Source organism: Pelophylax lessonae (assembly GCF_965119305.1).
Source record: "Pelophylax lessonae genome assembly, chromosome: 5".
Taxonomy (NCBI): domain Eukaryota; kingdom Metazoa; phylum Chordata; class Amphibia; order Anura; family Ranidae; genus Pelophylax; species Pelophylax lessonae.
In genome coordinates, this window is record NC_138772.1 from 377,728,255 (window position 1) to 377,749,490 (window position 21,236).

At 40.7% G+C, this 21,236-nt stretch overlaps 1 protein-coding gene across 1 annotated transcript in view; it reads right to left on the reverse strand.

Annotated features, from left to right (window-relative positions):
* Nucleotides 1-17,192, reverse strand: part of MC2R (melanocortin 2 receptor) — a 30,219-nt gene extending 13,027 nt beyond the window's left edge. The window contains exon 1 of the mRNA XM_082257280.1: nucleotides 17,122-17,192. The gene's annotated coding sequence lies outside the window, so the exon portion shown is untranslated. The remainder of the gene's footprint in view (nucleotides 1-17,121) is intronic.
* Between the last annotated feature and the right edge of the window lie 4,044 nt (nucleotides 17,193-21,236).

Below are 21,236 nucleotides of genomic sequence, written 5' to 3' on the forward strand. Positions count from 1 at the left end.
GACTACTGACGTGGAACTATTTCTGCAGCTGAAAATCCACACCATATAAGAAATGCAGGAGCGTTACAGATTGAACGAACCCAAAAATGGATTCAGCAGAAATAACCACTCAGGTGACACAATTAAAACAGCAAGTATCTGCGTTAATACACACACTTGCTGAATTAAAAGAAGACAATCAGGCTCTGTCGCAGCAGGTAATTAGACTGACACAACTTACCTCTGCTCAGTCCCCTGAACCCAAGATAAATCCCCCTTTGGTATTTACAGGTGATCGCAAAAAATTTCGCGAATTTAAAAACGCATGTGAGTTACTTTTTTTTGCTAAAACCTCGTACCTACCTTACTGATCACATTAAGGTTTGTACTATTATTTCTTACCTATCAAGCGATCCTCGAGCCTGGGCAGATTCTCTTTTTGAGAAAAACGACCAGCTTCTAAACTCCTATGCCTTGTTCCTGGCAGAGCTCACTAGCCTATATGATGACCCCAATAGGCAGAGTACTGCTGATCTTCAGTTAAGATCCTTGAAACAAGGAAGGAGGCCTGTAGAAGACTTTGTCGCAGAGTTCAAGAGATGGACCCTTGATTCAGAATGGAATGATGCATCTCTGAAAACCCAATTTAGGCTTGGCCTATCAGAAGCCGTTAAGGACGAGCTCGCCCGAGCGGATCTGCCAAAAACCCTGGATGCATTATTACAACTCAGTATTACCATAGATAGAAGACTACAAGAAAGAAAGGCTGAAAAGATGGGAATGCCATTATCCGTTTCCTCTCGGAGTCTGGCCGTTCCTATGGAGGTAGGAACCATACGCCCACCGCTATCAACTATGGAAAAAGCCAAAAGACGAAATGAAAATCTCTGCTTGTACTGTGCATCCCCGGATCACAAGATAAACGTCTGTCCCCTAGTCAACAAAAAGAAGGGTGAGTGTTCACATGTCTCTCTAGGAGGATTGACAACTTCATTCACTAACCCCTACATTTCTGTTTTTTTGACATTACAGTGGGACCAGAACAGGATTACTACTAAGGCCATGATTGACACAGGATCTTGTGGAAATTATATGGATATATGTTTTGCTGCTTTAAATAAAATTCCTATTATTTCTAAACTCAAACCTGTCTCAGTAAGTCTTATTACCGGTGTTCTGTTATCCTCTGGTCCGATCACCGATCAGACACAAGCACTTCTAGTCACTATTAACGCGTCTCATATGGAGACTTCTACCTTCGATTTAATACCTTCACCCCACTTTCCCATTGTGTTGGGACTTCCCTGGTTACACACACACCAACCAACCATAGATTGGAAGAAACGGTCCTTGACCTTCCCTTCTTGTTATTGCGAGGAAACGTGTAACCTCCCGTTTTCCGGGAAGATTCTGTCTGTGGTGACAGATGAGATTGCACCACTATGTTATCAGGATCTTTCTGAGGTTTTTCTTGAGAAAAATGCTCAAGCATTACCTCCTCATCGAGACTATGATTGTAGCATTGATCTACTCCCAAATAGCAAATTGCCGTTCGGTCATGTTTATCCTCTTTCACAGGATGAACTTGCCCATCTCAAAACCTATTTGGATGAGAACTTGGAAAAAGGTTTTATTAGACCTTCCACTTCTTCCACAGCAGCAGGACTCTTTTTTGTTCGCAATAAAGATTCAAGTCTCAGACCTATCATCGACTACAGGAAATTGAATGCTATCACAATAAAAGATCGCTATCCTCTACCGCTTATCCCTAAGCTCATTGAGCAGGTGCGTGGAGCTACCTATTTTTCAAAATTAGACCTGAAAGGAGCATACAATCTCATTCGAATCCGTGATGGACACGAGTGGAAGACTGCATTCAGAACTAGATACGGATTGTTCGAATATCTTGTGATGCCATTCGGCCTATGCAATGCCCCTGCAGTTTTCCAACGATTTATAAACAATATTTTTAAAGACTTACTAGATGTCTGTGTTGTGGTATATCTGGACGATATACTTATATATTCACGGACCCTGTCTGAACACATAAGACATGTAAGACTTGTATTATCGAGATTGCTTGCACATAATCTTTATGTGAAGCTGAAGAAATGCTTGTTCCATAAAGATGAGGTACTCTTCCTAGGCTACATCATATCCAAAACAGGAATCGAGATGGACATGAGTAAAATATCCTGCATTCAGGATTGGCCTACACCAACTACACGCAAGGCGCTACAGCGATTCCTGGGATTTTCAAATTTCTACAGGAAGTTCATAAAAAACTTTTCTGCTATTGTGAGACCCCTCACACAGCTCACTAGCATAAAAATACCATTTAAATGGTCAGAAGAAGCAAATAAGGCTTTCCACTTGTTAAAGACAAGGTTTACTTCCGCTCCCATATTACGCCATCCAGACCCATCCCTCCAATACATTCTGGAGGTAGATGCGTCAAACATGGCAGTAGGAGCAATACTCTCCCAACGACCTACCCACACTTCACCACTTCATCCAGTCACTTTTTTTTCTAAATCCCTGAGCAGTCCCGAGATAAATTACCCCGTGGGTGAAAAGGAACTGCTTGCTATAAAATTGGCTCTGGAGAATTGGCGACATTTACTCGAAGGCACCCAATTACCAATAATTATATACACGGACCATAAAAACCTCCAATATCTTCAGACTAGCAAAACTCTCTCGCATCGACAGGTACGATGGTCACTATTCTTTCTAAGGTTTAACTTCCTAGTGACCTACACACCTGCAGATAAGAACAAAAAGGCGGATGCACTATCACGACTAACTGAAGAAAATTACTTTGAAATTCCTTCCGTTCCTATAATACCTCACAAACGCATTATTGGAGTTGTCCGTTCCTTGAAGGAAGAGGTTCTGCATGGTATAAGTTTGGATTCACCCCCACCACAACTAAATACTGATGCAGAAGGCTTCCTCTACTACAACGACAAACTTTACATACCACCTACCCTACGCACCAAGATCTTGGAATTATCGCATGATGTGCCTATGGCAGGACATATGGGTATGACAAAGACTTTCAATTTGATTTCTCGGCAATTCTGGTGGCCTGACATGAAAACATCTATACAAAAATTCGTCTCTTCATGCAATGTCTGTGCCAGGTCCAAAATTGACACTACGAGACCATCCGGTCTACTATGCAGTCTACCAATACCCCAAACTCCATGGGAGGTTTTGTCATTGGACTTCATCGTAGAATTGCCTCCTTCCAAAGGATTTAATACCATCTTGGTGTCAGTGGACCATCTGACAAAGATGGCACCTTTCATTGCTATTCGCAGACTACCTTCGTCCAAACAAACGGCAGAACTCCTGATGAAACATGTCTTCAGATTACATGGTATCCCAAAAACTCTTCTGTCTGACCGTGGATCCCAATTTATTTCTAAATTCTGGCAAGAACTATGTCACATACTACGGATTGAGCGGAAGCTCACTTCTCCTTACCATCCGCAGACCAACGGACAGACTGAAAGAGTCAACCAATGCATCGAGCAGTATTTACGTTGTTACACTTCTTACCAACAGGATGATTGGTTGGATCTTCTCCCCCTGGCAGAATTTGCCTACAACAACGCAACCCACAGTACGACCAAGCAGAGTCCGTTCTACTTGAACTATGGGTTCCATCCCTCTATTCTCCCTCCACGCATCCTTCCTTCAAATAACCCAGTAGCCTCAGACTATCTTACCCAAATAAAGGATTCTCTGGGTTTACTAAATACTACCATTGCACACGCTCACAGTCAACAAAAGAAGTACTATGATCTTCGTAGAAGACCTTCTCCACAGTATACTATCGGGGACCTCGTTTGGCTCTCAACAAAAAACTTGAGACTGAAGATCCCTAGCAAAAAGCTTGGACCTCTGTTCTTGGGACCTTTCCCAATCAAGAAACTTATTGGAAAAGCTGCAGTGCAGCTTACATTGCCAATGGACCTAAAAATCCATCCCATTTTCCATGTGTCGCTACTGAAACCCCATGTTCCGGACCAAGGAATAAGGCCTAATATTCCACCTCCCCCTCCTGTACAAGTTGAAGGTGGAGAAGAATACGAGATAAAAGAGATTCTGGATTCTCGTATCTACAGAAGAAGACTTCAGTACTTGGTTAGATGGAAGAACTATGGGCCCCAAGACGACACCTGGCTAAACACCTCTGACATACATGCCCCTAGATTAATCCGCAATTTTCATGCGAGATACCCAGACAAACCAGCTCCAGAGGCCTTCAGGAGCAGGCCTTAAGGGGGGGGGTATTGTAATGTTCCGGTACCTTTGGTACCCTAAATTACACTTTCCACAAGTGTATGCGCCCCACCATTTACTTTTGGAAAGGTGCGCATACACCTTTAAGACTGGAGCTGTCATCACCCAGCGCCGGACTAGATGGCTATTTAAATCGCCGGTTCTCACTCACATGTGTTCGTTCAAACACCCTTACCTGGATGCTAACCTTGCTTGAAGCTTCCATGCTTGCAAGCTTACCTCGCTGACGGAACCTTGCTGCGCTGATCCCTGTATCCCGCTACTGGATCATCCGCCTCTCCTGAACCACCCTTCGGCTGTATCGCTAATAGTGCTAAGTACCCCGCAGGGGAATTCTCTATAAACTTATACTAAGCTTACACTATCTAGCTCTGCATAGTAAAGACTGTTTATCACATCTGCATAACTAGATTGCTAGCTCTTGAGACTACTGCTACTTTTCTGCACTGGGTTGATCTCTTTTGTATGTCCACCTGCTATTCTGTCATCTGCTACCATACAACATTGCTAAACTTTCCTGCATCCATCTGCTACTGTCTCACCTTCAAGTGTCTATCACCTACCACCTCCACTCAACCTATCCCTCAACCTTCATCATTGTGTTACCACATACATAAAGTCACTCTAGGAACCAGCTTGCTAATTGTGTGTATTTACTGGCTGAAATTGATGTGGAGGCCTGGCCTTACATACTATATTTAAACTATGGACTTGACCATGGCCTCCAGGCTCTGAGGAAGAGGCACGGCCTCGAAACGCGTCAGCCCCCTGCTTCCAGTAAAGACGTTGATCCTCTGGTAGGAGGCAGGTGTATGGAATTGATGTGCCTGAACTTCATGTTTGTTTGTGAGTATTTGATTTTAAACAATTTTATCCAAATAAACTTGCTGAGGATAATGCGCTAGGCTGGTGCGCCCTTCTTTTGCTTTGTATTTTCAGTGTTTGAACGAACACATGTGAGTGAGAACCGACGCCTTAAATAGCCATCTAGTCCGGCGCTGAGTGATGACAGCTCCAGTCTTAAAGGTGTATGCGCACCTTTCCAAAAGTAAATGGTAGGGCGCATACACTTGTGGAAAGTGTAATTTAGGGTACCAAAGGTACCGGAACATTACAGTTTCACTGTCAGGGGGGTAAGGATGTGGAACTCTTTTCTGCAATCGGTGGCCTCATGCAGGAATTTATGATAGTTTTAAAAGAATCTTGGATGTGCATCTTAGCAAACACAATATACAGAGATATGGGAAATGATTATTGACATGAACACACGCACCCACACAGGTTGAACTGGATGGACCATTGTCTTTATTCAACCTTACCAACAATATAACAATATAACTATGTAACTATGTTATATGATTATCTCTATTAACATTGTGGTGTCTATTCTGCCAATAATTTGGAAGAGAAGAATGGTGGGAGACTTCGAGTTAACAGGGTAAACAGAGTTAACATTGTCCAATGTGTGGCTATACATATAGTATGATTTATTTATTTTTTCTAAGGGATAGAAAACATCAGATAATGGAGCATACTGTACAACATGCACAGAGGCATGGTGAGAAAAGGAGTGTCCCACCAATTTTGAGGAGATTTTTTAAATCTTGCGCCATATAGGTCTCAATCTCTCACAGCCCCAAAATATATAAGGAACCAGGAGAAGCACAACCATGAAAACAGGCATCTGGAACCCTTTGGAAATATTAAATGGAGTTTATGTGGCATATAGTACTACATGCACTATTTTCCCTAATGGAGATTTAATGCATTTACGATGGTGAAAAAACATGGTATTTGGGGGGGGGGGGGTACGTGGTGTCCGAGCTCCGTGATGGGAGCATAGGAGAGGAGCTCCGCCAGACCGCCGAAACACTGCGAGAACCACCAGGCATGCCCCGGAGAAAGAAAGAGCCCCTGGTAAAGCGCCGCCAGCTGACCGGCTTCTTCCCCTCCGTGCCCCAGCACCTTTTCCAAGATGGCAGCGGACTCCTGCAGCCTACCTTAATTCAGAACCATTTGGCAATTCCATGCCATCCAGGGCTACCCCACACAGCGGATCCTCTTCTGGGGCCTCCACGCCATTAACCAGGAGTCCTGTAAAGTCCCGCCCAAGGACAGGCTCCAATGAGAGGGGCACATGGACATTAGACTTGGAGGTGAGTGGGGCTATGTCACAGCAGCCTGCTGGCAAGGACACACCAGATCCCATTGCAGGGTTTCCCATTCCCACTATCGGACAACCAGTTTCCGATATAGTCCTCAAGGACATGCTCATGTCCCTCAGGGAATCTCTCCAGAATGATTTGCTGGCCTCAGTTTCACAATGCCGCAGAGAAGTACATGCATTAGGTGGCAGGGTGGATCGGGTAGACCATACACTGGGAGAATACTCCAGGTCCTACAACTCTTTAGTGGATGCACACAGCGCCCACACTGACGAGATCATGTGGATAAAAGATAAACTGGCAGATCTGGAGGACCGATCACGTAGAAATAATTTGAAGCTTAGGGGTATCCCCGAGATGGTCACACCACCCCAACTTCTGCAGTACGCTAAGGACATATTTCTTGCAATATTACCAACCCTATCCGATTTGGAGCTTACTGTGGATAGGATTCACAGGGTCCCCAAGTCATACCCACGGAAGTCTTATTGCGGGTACATTACTATAAAACCTAAGAAGCCCTGTTAGAGCAATTCGGAAAGCAAGACCAGTGTCCTCTAGCCTATGTTTCCATCTAAATTTTACCTGATCTGTCCCAGCAAACCCTTCAACGCCGGAGAAACCTGGTCACCATTATGAGGGCCCTGCGCAATCACCAAATTCCACACAAGTGGAAGTACCCCGCAAAGATGTTGGTCAACTACATTGGCACTACTGCGATAATCTCCACTCTGGAGGAAGGGATCTCCCTCCTGCGTCAATGGGGCATCATCCCAGAGCAATCACAAGCTCCGTCATCTTCTCAACAACACCTGAAAAATTCCTCTCAGCACGACTGGCAGACGTAGAAGAAAAAACATGTAGCTGGTTCTCAAGATAATTTGCGATCTCCAATATAGCCTTGGTCGGTCCTTAGTGGATATTCCACTATACCCCAAGATCATAAGGACATTCCCAATGTTTCCGGTACCGCTCTCGGTTCCTTTTTTTACTTCCTCTCTTCTTTTCTCTTTTTGTTTTTGTTACAGGCTCCCTTGCAGTGCTACCTACAGCTCGCCACTGTATACCACATGCCTATTGAAACAAGTACCTCCACTGCCCGACCTGACCCCTTATTCAGAATGATGCGCCACAGAGTCTTATGTGGGCAGAAATCTTATCTTATGTGTGCAGGAATCACACTTTGAACTTTCCAAAACCCCCAAGTGTTCCCATCCCTAATTTCCCCATGTGTTCCTTTCATGTTCGGACAAAAAAGCAAAAGGGGTGCTCATAGCTGTTAGGAATAATGTTTGCTTCCAACTTAAACAACCTTTCTTGGACAGCAACGGCCGATACATCATACTAACATGCAACATCAATTTAAGGCCTTACACAATAGTGACACTCTATGCCCCCAACGTCCACCAACGCCGCTTCTTGAAAAATTGTTTAACAAAGTGAGCCAAGTCAAGTATGGTCAGGTTCTAATATGTGGGGATTTCAACTCAGTGACAGACCCGCTCTTGGACTCCTGTAAGGGTACGTCCAGGGGAGGTCTGAAAGAGATGCTCCAGTCGTATGTGGTCACACTTCCCAAGCCTGGGAAAGATCCTATTCTATTACACCGGCCAATTTTAGACCCACATCCCTCCTCAACTCTGATATAAAAATATATGCCAAACTTAAGGCAACCAAGTTATCTGTCATTATCCCGTCTTTAATAAAAAATGATCAACTGGGGTTCCTGAAGGGTAGGCAGCCCTCGGATGCGATACGATGGATCTTGAATGTAATACACCATGCGGAGGTAATTCAAGCGCCTTCTCTGCTGTTGTCTATTGATGCAGAGAAGGCGTTCAACAGAGTAGAATGGCATTACATGACGGAGGTTCTGTCCAGGTTTGGATTTCGGGGTGGTATCAAAACAGTTATTATGGCTCTATATTCATGCCCGTCTGCCCAGGTGTACAGTTGTGTTCAAAATTATTCAACCCCCAATGCTGTAAAGAGTTTGGGGAATTTAGTGTACATTTATAATTGTATTCAGAATGAAATCCTACAAGGACTTTTTAAAGAACCATATGCAACTAAAATGACATCAATTGGTTTTGTAATACAGTAGTAAATGTTTTTTTTGTGAATTCTTCATTGACACAATTATTTAACCCCTTAAAGTCTACCACTCTGAAGAACAGAGGTTCATTGAAGTGTTTTCAATCAGGTATTGAAAACACCTGCAGATGTCAGGGAGCAGCAATAAAGCCTAATAAAGCACCAATTAGGCAGCTTTAAAATGACTGTGATACTCAGCTCCTTCTAGACATTTACTGGTGTGATTACAAACATGTTGAAGTCAAGAGAATGGTCCAGGAAGACAAGAGAAGAGGTGATTACTCTTCACAGGAAGGGCAATGGCTATAAGAAGATTGCAAAGATGTTAAACATACCAAGATACACCATAGGAAGCATCATTCGCAAATTCAAGGCAAAGGACACTGTTGAAACGCTACCTGGTCGTGGCAGAAAGAAGATGCTGACTTGGACTGCTGTGCGCTACCTGAAGCGTAGAGTGGAGAAAAGTCCCCGTGTGACTGCTGAGGAACTGAGAAAAGATTTGTCAGATGTGGGTACTGAAGTTTCTGCTCAGACAATACGGCGCACACTGCGTAATGAAGGCCTCCATGCCAGAACTCCCAGGCGCACCCACTTGCTGTCTCCAAAGAATAAGAAGAGTCGACTGCAATATGCCAAAAGTCATGTGGACAAACCACAGAAGTTTTGGGATAGTGTTCTGTGGACTTATGAAACAAAATTAGAACTGTTTGGGCCCATGGATCAACGCTATGTTTGGAGGAGGAAGAACAAGGCCTATGAAGAAAAGAACACCTTGCCTACTGTAAATCATGCTTTGGGGCTGTTTTGCTTCTGCAGGTACAGGGAAGCTTCAGCATGTGCAAGGTACCCTGAATTCTCTTCAGTACCAGGAGATATTGGATGACAATGTGATGCAGTCCGTCACAAACCTGAGGCTTGGGAGACGTTGGACCTTTCAACAGGACAATGATACCAAGCATACCTCCAAGTCCACTAGAGCATGGTTGCAGATTAAAGGCTGGAACATTTTGGAGTGGCCATCACAGTCACCAGACTTAAATCCGATTGAGAACCTCTGGTGGGACTTAAAGAAAGCAGTTGCAGTGCACAAGTCTAAGAATGTGACTGAACTGGAGGCTTTTGCCCATGACGAATGGGCGAAGATACCCGTAAATCGCTGCAAGACACTTGTGTCAAGCTATGCTTCACATTTAAAAGCTGTTATAACTGTAAAAGGATGTTGTACTAAGTACTAAGATTGAATGTCACTTGGGGGTTGAATAAAACTGATAATGATATGAGCACAGAAAAGACATTTGTGGTTATTTCATTACAAATGTTATGTTATATTTGTCTGACCTACACGTGCCTCTTTGATTTAATTGTAAGCAGGATGACTGAATGATCAAAATCAATGTCAAACTGGCCAAAACAATCAATTTCAGTGGGGGTTGAATAATTTTGAACACAACTGTATATGTCAGGACTCTTATCCAAGCCTTTCCAAATATTAAATGGAACCCGCCAGGGGTGTTCACTCTCACCCACCATTTTCAATCTGATGATCGAACCACTCGCAGAAACGATACGCCAACACCCTCTCGTTACGGGGTTCCAGTTTCAGACGAGCAAGAAGTCATTAACCTCTTTGCAGATGATGTGATTCTCCTCCTAACAGAGCCGACACATTCCCTACCCCAAGTCTTACACATCCTAAATACATTCAGCTCAATATCATACTATAAAGTTAATTATTCAAAATCCCTTATCCTGAACCTAGGAGTCGATCCTGCAGCAAAGTCCCATCTACAGAAATTCCCGTCCTTCTCCTGGGTGAATGATGGAGTCCCACATAGAATGTAAGATCACTCACACGGGCGAATTACAAACCCCTGATCCACAACATACAACCTCAATTGCATAGCTTGTCTACAACAGACCTTTCATGGGTGGGTAGACTTGCGGCGTACAAGATGTCAATTCTTCCGCAACTTTTGTACTATTTCAGGGTCCTTTCCCTACCAATCCCGAAACGTTATACTGACTCTTTAACAAAATCCTTAACTAGGTTCCTCTGGCGCCATTAAAAAACGAGATGTGCCCGCAAATTCCTCATTGATCACAAATCTGTCGGAGGTATGGGACTACCCGACCTTAACGACTATAGATTAGCAGCGATCCTAGACCAACTACAAAATTGGTTCTGCACAGACAACCGTCCGCACTGGACAGACATAGAGACTGACACCCCAGATTGAATGTCTCTCTTGAACATTGATTTGCTGGGGCCCAGAGACCTTTCATCCCTTTCTCCACCTATTAAGGCCTCCATACTGGCATGGTGCCATCTTCTTCGCAAAGTCCTCTAATGAACCCCCTACTGCAATTCCACCTATTCCGGTACAAACCCTAACCTCCAGGATACCCTTTTTATACACTAAACCCCTACTTTTACATAACATTCACTACATACAGGACTTCTTCTGTGAGGGAAAACCCCGCAGGTGGGCGGAATTGAAAGAAATATTCTCCCTGCCGCCGGCTCTACATTTTCCCTGTTACCGCATATCCCAATTCCTTATCAAACATCCCCTACCCTCTTTGCACATTCCACCCTCAGTGTGAAAATTCTTAACCAACTCAACTCCAATCAAGGGAGCTATTTCCCTTTTCTACAATGCATTGCAGCACAAAACCAAACTTCAAAAATCCCTACCAATTCAGAAATGGGAAAAAGAGCTTGACACGAAATACACTTTGGCAGACTGGCAACTAGCAATCCAATCTTACTACCCCTTCTCCAAGTGCACTAGTCACTGGGAAATGATGCTTAAACTGCTGCACAGGTGGTACTACACACCTTATAAACTCTCTAAATTCTCCTCACAACACTCCGCCACATGCTGGCGACAATGCGGGCAGGTTGCCACATTCCCCCATATTATGTGGGAGTGCCCCAGCCTGACAAGCTACTGGAATAAGATTTTCCAACTGATCTCTTGCTTCACTGGAATACTGACACCCCCCACTGTGGGCCTAGGAATGCTCAACCTAGGCATTGATCACTATCCACTGAGCATGAAACAGATAGTATGTCACGTACTGTTGGCAGCGTGCAACAATATACTTTACACTATACAAAATTCTCTTAACGTATCTGATGTAGAAACTGCTGTGAACCATAATTATGTCTTTAAATGCTTGTTGGCAATTTATCGGGGGACCTGGCAAAACCTTTGATGACCGATGGACTCTGTGGCTCAACTCTGTGGCTCAACCCAACTGGTAAACTCAACAGATAAATTAATGTGATTTGCATTTTCTATATGACTACATTTCCTTGCAATATAACTGTGTGTCCTGACAGGGGCCTGGCACCCCCTCCCCCTGCACAGTTTGTGCCCAGATTGGGGTGTGGGGGGAGGGGGTGCGTTTTCCCACCTTCTATTCTCTGCAGCTGATATTGGCATATGCTAGAGGCGGTACTAGCTACTCGTATTCCAAGGGTATTTTGTTCTTCTATGCCTGTGTACTTGTTCTTGAACCATTGTACGTTGCATTGGTGTTTACATTCCATTTGTACTTTAAAAATCAATAAAAATTATTGAAATAAAAAAACATGGTATTTCATTCTTGCAAAGAATATTAAGTCTCACAATCCTTTTTCTATTTCAGCATGTGCAATAATTTGTTTAGTGTTGGGTCATCTGCAAAAAGACCATGTAAATTTAAATTTAGATTTAAATTCAGATTTGAATATATTGTTGCCGTTCTTGATGTGGAATCCCCTTAAAGTGACTGTAAGCTTTGATTTTTATTTAAAAAAAAAAATAACAACCATGTTATACTTACCTCCTCTGTGCAGTGGTTTTGTACAGAATAGCCCCAATCCTCCTCTTCTGGGGTCCACTCTCAGTGCTCCTGGCTCCTCCTACCACCGAGCTGCTTCCTATGGGGGGCACTCATGTGGGCTCACTCCCAAACTGGGCTGTTTGACTACTAAAGTGATTTCTCATCAACATAAAGCATGGAGATGTGTATGGATGAATAAGTTTGCTTTGAATACTAAACATGAAATTGTATTTTTGTTTTTTTGTGCTAAGATGCAGTGTAGTTCCGCTTTAATCTTGCTCTGCTCACTAGGGCATATTAATATTGGATTGGGAGCATTAGGGCCATGTAGGTGACCACTCATCTCCTACCATTTTCTCAACAGATTAATTTCATCTCTTTAAAGTAATGTTCCATCGATTTGGGGGTTATTGTGGGAAAAGGTAAAACCTCTGTAATGTTTTGTTTGATGTACCTTGTTGGTCAATCTTCATTATTTTCCTGTCCAATTATTGGACAGAAGGCGATCTTTCCTTTGGCAGTAAAACAACTCAGATTCTATTCACTTGCTATTCTGGTAACTATTCAGGAATTGAAATTAAATTTTGCCAATAAGGATAAAGAGGATAATGTTATGTTACCCCTTTACTTTAAACACTTGAGAAATAAAAAGAATAACGGTCCTCCTTTTATAATATGTATTTTTAGCGTGATGAAATGAGAAAATTCACGTGATCATTAAGTAATCTAATTAAACCAAAATATTTAATGTAGCTGACAAAGTCAAACAGTATTTCAAACTTCCAAAGCAAATATTTTACATGATACATTTAATAAGCAAAAACATTAATTCAAAAATCAATACTGTTGACTCAGTGTTGTCTTCCACAATTTTATTTATCTTATGGGATTTTCATAAGTATTGAAAATAAATCTCCGAGGCATTAGCATTTTATAGTTTGATTGAGTTTCGTTCATGAAATATATTTATTAAACAGGCAGGTCAGAGAGATAAACTGTGTGGTGACTGGATGTGTAATTTCAAATTGATAGCAGCATTTTCTAAACTATATTAAGGTTGTTACTACCTCAGAGGGATGTGGAAATGGAAATAGGTATGTTTATAAAGCAAAAATCAATCAATCATTTTTATATAGTGCTTTTATGAAACATATTCATACTGTACCTTTTCTTAACTATTTCACACCAACAGCACCCTACACAATTACTGCAAAAATAAAGAAATCCATAAACACACTCATTAACCACTTTACCGCTGCTCACTAAAGCTCTACTGCGGCAAAGTGGCTCTTGTAGGTCTGACGACATAGACCTACGTCGGCAGACACTCCCCCTTCTCGGCGGCGCGCGCGCGCCGCCGGAGGCATGCTCCCGCTGTATTCAGTCACAGCGGGAGTCGGGCCAGGGGAATCGAGTCTGGAGTTTGTTTACTTTGTTTTGTAAACAAAGCGGGCGGATCTCCTAAGTGATAGGCAGGGTCAGATTGCAGGGTTCAGCATAGCTGAACCTGCGATCTGTCCTTGTGTCACTCAGTCACCTCCCCCCACACACGTCAGTAAGCACCAGGCATACATTAACCCCTCCCTCTGCAATAAAATTAACCCCTTCCCTGCAAGTGTAATTTTTACAGTAACAGTGCATTTTTATACAACTGATTACTGTAGTAATGTCACTGGTAACCCCAAAAGTGTCAAAAATGTCAGCCAAGGGTCCGAACTGTCCACCGCAATGTAGCAGTCCCGCAAAAAAATCGCAGATCGCCGCCATTACTCGTTAAAAAAAACACCGAAAATGACAGAAATCTTTCCCTTAGTTAGTAAACGCAATAACTTTTGCGCAAACCAATCAAAATACGCTTATTGCGATTTTTTTTACCAAAAATATGTAGCAGAAAACAAATTGGCCTATAATGATAAAAAATTTAGATTTTTACATTTTTTTGGGGGGGAATTTCATATAAAAAAATGTGAAAAATATTGTTATTTTTTCAAAATTGTCGCTCTTTTTTTGTTTATAGCGCAAAAAGTAAAAATCGCACAGATGATCAAATACCACCAAAAGAAAGCTCTGTTTGTGGGAAATTTGGGTACAGCATTGCATGACCGCGCAATTGTCAGTTAAAGTCGCACAGTGCCGAATCGCAAAAAGTGGCCCAGACGTAAGACAGCAAAATCCTCCGGTGGTAAAGTGGTTAAAGTGCATGTAAACCCAAAATCTATTTTTCAGTATGTTTGCCAAAATGTCTTACTATACAGTATAAGTTTTCAAAAGCAAATAATATTTGTGAATCTATTGCAAAGCACTTACCTGTAGATTCTGCCAGTAACAGCACTTACTGTTGAAAGCTGACAATGGTAAGCTACAACCTTGAAAAAAAGGAGCATTTTCTGCCTGCCATGTATCAGGCTTGTTAGGCTACCTTTGAGGGCTATCAGATAGGCAACCCAATGACCAACTAAAGGACCTTGCACAGAAGCCTGACAAAGTCACTGCAAATTGCAAGGTGTTAGTTTTGTGTTTTCAACTTCCAATTGGAACTACTGTTACTGGCAAGATCCACAATAGATTAAGACATTTTTGCTCTAGGAAACTGTATACAGTGAGGCAGGATCTCCAGGATCTCCAGGTGAAAAAATTTGCAATACATTCCAAAAACAATTTGCTTATAAAAACTGCATACAGTGAGGCATATTATGTATATAAACACTCGCGCCAAACCAAACAAACTCAATAATAGAAGGGAATTGCTGCTGCTAAAAGACCCTGCGGGTAATAATCTGTGTAAATGACAAATCGCAAACAACTGCAATTTGAGCAGCGCAAAATTCCTCTAAAATTCACTAAAGTGCATATGTGCAAAAAAAAAAAAGGGGGGTTGAACTTGGCAGTATTTAAAAATGATTTTGTGTCAACAAATCCCTCCTGTGCAAACTATACAGAAGTGAGAATTTAAATATACATAAATAAAATAATAGACCAAATATATAAAGTGCTTATATATCAGATATATTACGGGATCCTGATCTAGGAGATCTTTTAAGCGTTTGTGATCTCTTGTTGGCATATGGCAACAGAGATCAACTACTTCTGGTGAGTTACCAATTCTCCTATTTTCTGGCGGTGTCTGGAGGGTCCCACCATCACTACATTCCATCCACCTGCATGGTCCGAAAAATATTCACATGGTTGTTTTCACCTGATACATGGGCTTCATTTGTTGGACTTCTTATTAATATTGAACTATTATTGCCTTTTTTGTACCTAGCACTAAAACCACTTTATATATTTGGTCTATTAATCTCATTATTTTATTTATGTATATTTAAATTCTCACTTCTGTATAGTTTGCACAGGAGGGATTTGTTGACACAAAATATTTTTTAAATACTGCGAACCCCCTTTTTTTTTACATGGGCACTTTAGTGGATTTTAGAGGAATTTTGCGCTGCTCAAATTGCAGTGAGGCATATTGCTTAAAATACTGCAAGCTGATTTAAGATTTGCATACACGTTAGAGCATATTTATAAAGCAGTATATGTGACTTTCACTAAACACATGGTGGCAAATCAATCACTGCAATTTATTGCACATGCACCAGGAGGATTTACCTTCAGTAAATATATAGGGCAGTGATGGGGAACCTTGGAACCCCAGATATTTTGGAACTACATTTCCTATGATGCTCATGCACTCTGTAATGTAGTTTAGCTTCTGTAAATGTAGTACCAAAACATCTGGGGTGCCAAGGTTCGCCATCACTGATATAGAGTAAATGTCATATTCAATGCTTTATAAATATACCCCTTTAAATGCCTAATTTGGTAGACTTGGAGAATGAGAGGAAAAACAAGGAATCTCAAAAAACTTTGGGGAAAGCTCTGCATCAACAATGGGGATCTAGTTCAAGTGCCACATGGTGGTTTCTTAAGTCTCAACACAAGCATGTATACACATGTAAGATGCAACCAAAATGGAAGTGTTAGGTGCAAAACAGTTAAATTATTACAGTATCACCCCTGGATGCTATTCTATGTGTATATTAGAGCCAACTCCATCATGAACTATCAGTTCAAATTTTTCTGGAAAATGCCCCCCTAGCCACCAGAAAACCTTATATAGCTCTCTGAGATTCCATGCATATCAAACTAATAATGAATTTAGCAGCTCGTTGTTATTTTGTTGGTATACACTAGTGGTTATCAGAGCTATAGTGTGTAAACTTTTAAGGCATAGCAAATAATTTTGAACGGGGACCTTATCATGTCTTCTCATCAATAACATTTTAGTAACTAGCTATAACAAAAAAAAAAAAAAAACTGTTGTGGTAAGATGAGGGATTTTAAGACCATGGAAATGTGTATGCAAAACACAAAAAAAAAAAAAAACAGTACAGCAACCTACTTGGTAAAGCATAAATAAAAAACACAATGTTATCCTATAAGTAGCTGGAATAGAAGAATCCATTGAAACAAATAAGAAGACATAACATTTCTCTTAACAAGATTTAAATGAAGATTGATTGTATGCAAATGACTTTATAGTTGATTTGCAGAGTCGTTTATTTTCTTTAGACAAGTTAAATCCCCCAGAAAACAATTCATTCGATGATTTTCAATGACTTTACTTTTTCTTCTATTGTTCATAATTAGGTGCAAAAACTGTGTGAGGGTTAAACCTTGAGTATTTAGTAAGACTGAAGTTTAAAATAGTATTACAATGTAGATTCTATCTTACCTTAAGCAATGAACAGTCACCACGTTGGAAGGATAGTGCTAACTTCTTGAAAGAAAGTATCCTTGTTAGTAGAAAATGGACGCCATACACAATAATTGCATAAGAGTAGTGGAAAAATACATCAAGGCGAACAGCTTACATCTTGTTTTTACAGCCTTGACTGTCACTTTAGATAAATGTTCAACAAGAAATAATGTTCAAGTTGGATGCAATCAACTTGCTGCAAACTGTGCATTTTAAAATGGACATTTAATGACCGCCCTATATAGCTTCAATAACTGGAAGAAAATGTAAGCTTGTGCTGTTCTAATAAACACTTAGAATAAATGAAAACATTTATAATATGACAACCCTTGTGCAGATATATGAAGAGTATATGTATGTTTTGCATGGGCTTAATAAAATGAAATGTATGTTTGGTCAAAACTTCTTTTTAGTTTTTGAAGAAGTGGGGAAGGATTATAACCAATGGCAGGCTTTTATTGCTGTCTTTACCTCTGCTAGGTACATTCACTTCCCCTATTTGTACTGGTGACCACCGTCATTAAGACACAAAGTGATGGGAAATCCAAGATGGTATAGTTGTCACCAGAACATGTGATTTTTTTCCAAAGGGAACGCCTGTTCTTTGGACAGCTGCCTAGGAGGGAAGTAAGGAATGAACTTCTAGCTCAGTAGTAACCCCTTTTTGGACCGAATGTTGCTTGTTCGGGGAACAACCAAACAATATAGGAGGTTGCCTGAGTTGGACCTCTGGCTGCAGGGGAAGGGTAAACATTTAGCAGCAGTATAACTACCACCGCTAAATGTGAAAGTTTTTTTTTTCTAGGTTAAAAGGTAAGGGATTGTCAAATTACATGGGGGGCTGAACGCAGCCCTTTAGAACTGGGTACTAAAGCAAACAATAAAAAATAAAATAATGAATTAATTAAAAGTTCAGTTTGACAGTTTTAAAGTTTAGAGGGCAATATTAAAAATGCAAAATTTCTTTAAAACCAATGCTTGGAGGATGGCATGAATCTGAAAGTGATGTAGTGCATGTGTATGCGGTATACACTCTACTACAGTGAAACTGACATTTACAAACATTTTTTTTTAATTGCAAGTAAGTGACATCTCCTAGATGCTTTGTTTATAAGCAAAGTGGTCGGGGATTATTTTCATCTTTACATGACCCTTATTTTAGATAAGCGTTTTAGCTGGTATAGATGTTGATGGGAGATCCCACAAAAAAATAAACAGCATGGGGTTCCCCTTAACCACTTCTCTACGGGCGCATTGTAAAATGATGCTGGCAGGGATGCTTTCTCCCTCCGGGCGGACGCCATATGACGTTTGCCCATTCTCGCCGCTCTTCTGCGCCCCCTGGGGCATGCAGTGCGGTGATTGGGGATGAGGCATGTCCTTTGGGACACAGCCAATCCCCAATCAGTGTAAAGAGCCAATAAAAAATGGCTCTTTACCATGTGACCGGCTGTGACCAATTACAGCCGGCCACATGCACTGTCCTTTTGCGTGCGGCTCGTGCGCCCCCAGGGACGTGCAGAGCTGCGATCGGTGATGGAGAGTGTCACTCTGACACAGTCCATCCCCGATCAGGGCAAATGAGTCAATGAAATTGGCTCTTTACCACATGACCGCTGTGTCCAATCACCCATGACCTCCTATTCCCCTCTCTTCCCCATCTCCTCTATGTTCCCTTTTAGTTTTATTTCGTTTAAAGAAAAAATCTGAATCTTTGCAATGGGCACATTATAGTCTATGCTTATATCTTATGGTTACTGTTAGTTAATATTGCATTGCCCACTGAGAGTCATCCAAACCTGGTATTGCTTTCTCTTCATGTACCATGTGAGAAAGCAGAGCACCACATCACTGACAGTAATGTTTTGCCTATGTCTCATATAGAAACAATTGTCCTCATTTTCTTCATATCTGATTCTTGTTAAGGCATCTTTATTTTTGTAATCAGCTTTCCTTTTTCTTGTTTGATGTTTATCTAGAGCTATTGTCATTAGTCATTAATACTTCAGATATACTGAATGTTTAAAATCCAATAAACATATAAAAAAAATATTAATAGCCCCAAAGCTGAGATGACAGTCGTCATTCTCTTCATCATAGTTCCAAGGCAAAGAACATGGTTTGCATTCTTGTAAATGTCATGATTTTTATGGAACTTAACGAGTGTCCCTTGCTGTCAGGGATCCATAGATGCCTATTACACAAGTATCAAAACTCACAATAGATTAGGTTTAAAGAAGAAGTACAACCAAAGCTCGTTTGACTATACTTCTCCTGTGGATCACAGGAGTACAGTTTGTTCTGCACTCCTGTGTTCTATTTTCAGCAAACAGTGGGCTGAGGTTGGCTGTCTGTTGACATCACAGAGCGGGTCCAGGCTTTCCCATATTTCTCTTTTAATCTTTCCACAAATAGTGTTTATGGTGTCCATAACCAAGAAAATTGAGCAGCCAAATATTTAATAGAATTCATCATTAATTTATTTGCCAATTTAAAATATTCAAAGTTTTGGTACCTGATATGAACCTCCAGAAACAATCATCCTTTTTCCAAACCCAGTGAATGGTGTAGGAAAGCAAACAAATATCACCACACTAAATTAACACATATATATATATATATATATATATATATATATATATATATATATATATATATATATATATATATATATATAAATATATATATATATATATATATATATATATATATATATATATATATATATATATATATATATATATATACCCTAATCCAGGCATTGTACTGGTTTGGGCCCTGTTCTTACTCTGTGTATCTCAATGCAAGCATACAAGAAAGCTCCACTGCGATTACATCAATGACCAGAAAAATGCTCCTTAGTGTGGAATGCATGAAGATGGATGATTCAGATGCATGGAATGGCAGCATGCTTGTGTTTGTTCTCTAAATAATATTTTTACTGGACAGTAATGGGGCACTTTGTGACCACTTCTCTTGCAAATTTTGTTTTTGAAGTGCTAAGGGATCTCAGTAGAACACAAATAATTATTAACCCCATTAGTAATAGGCTGGGTACACTCTAATTGCACTGAGCACAGCCTGGTGCACTTGTCTTCACCTAATATTGTTGTGCTATGGGAGTCTGGTTACCTCTTCTCTTTCTTATGTTCTTGTGCAATGAGTTTATTCCAGTGTTCCCTGCCTAACCTCCCTCTACCTTCTGGCAAACCTGTAGGAGGTGCTTCAAAGAGTCTATGGTGCAGGACTTATACAGTATGTGTCAGAACACTAGATGTATGAGCATTTCAGAAATTACAGACTTTTTAATAGTTTTTGATCAAACTCAACAGTCATTTTAGTCCTGCTGAAAAAAGCACATATCTGCAAATTAGGTTTAAAATTGCCTATTCTGGCATGATAATTGGATAGCAGCACTTTAACAAATATCCTGAAATTCTTTATAAAAAAAAGTACATGAAAAGCTTTCTAAAGGTTGGCAATGTATTTTATTAGTTTGCACAAGTTCCTCATGGTCATTACTTTTCTAACTTTCGTAGTAAACTCCTGTGAGCATATCCCTAAAGGCGAAAATGCGATAAGTAATGTACAGGACCCCATAGAAAGCATTCGTATTTTAGTTTAATGATGTCAATTTAAAAAAAATGTAGTCCTTTTATTTAGTGCTCTGTTCTGTTGCTTTTTTTCATTTCATTGGTCTAGTTCCCTGGAAAAGTGCTAACATGAAAATGACTTTGTCTCTGCCTGTAGTAATCTATGGTAATGAAGGCTAAACACTCACCTCCTATGAAATGAGAGCAGAATAAGCTCAGAAAAAAACTACATCTAGCTCAGATATATGATGTTGCCTACAGCAAATTTTCTGACAGATATTTCTTATAAGCAAGCAAACTACAGTAACATTTTAGCTTCTCAGCTGCAATGTGCATGATTGTAAATTCCTGTGGAGTTTAAATCTGGAATATACACATCTTTTTATAACTATTACTTTGGACCTAGCTGTAGGCTTTTTCAAAAGCAGAACTTTTTGCAATGTTTATACTACTTTTTCTAAGATTGACACAGCAGGGGGGATTCCCCCATTCACATTA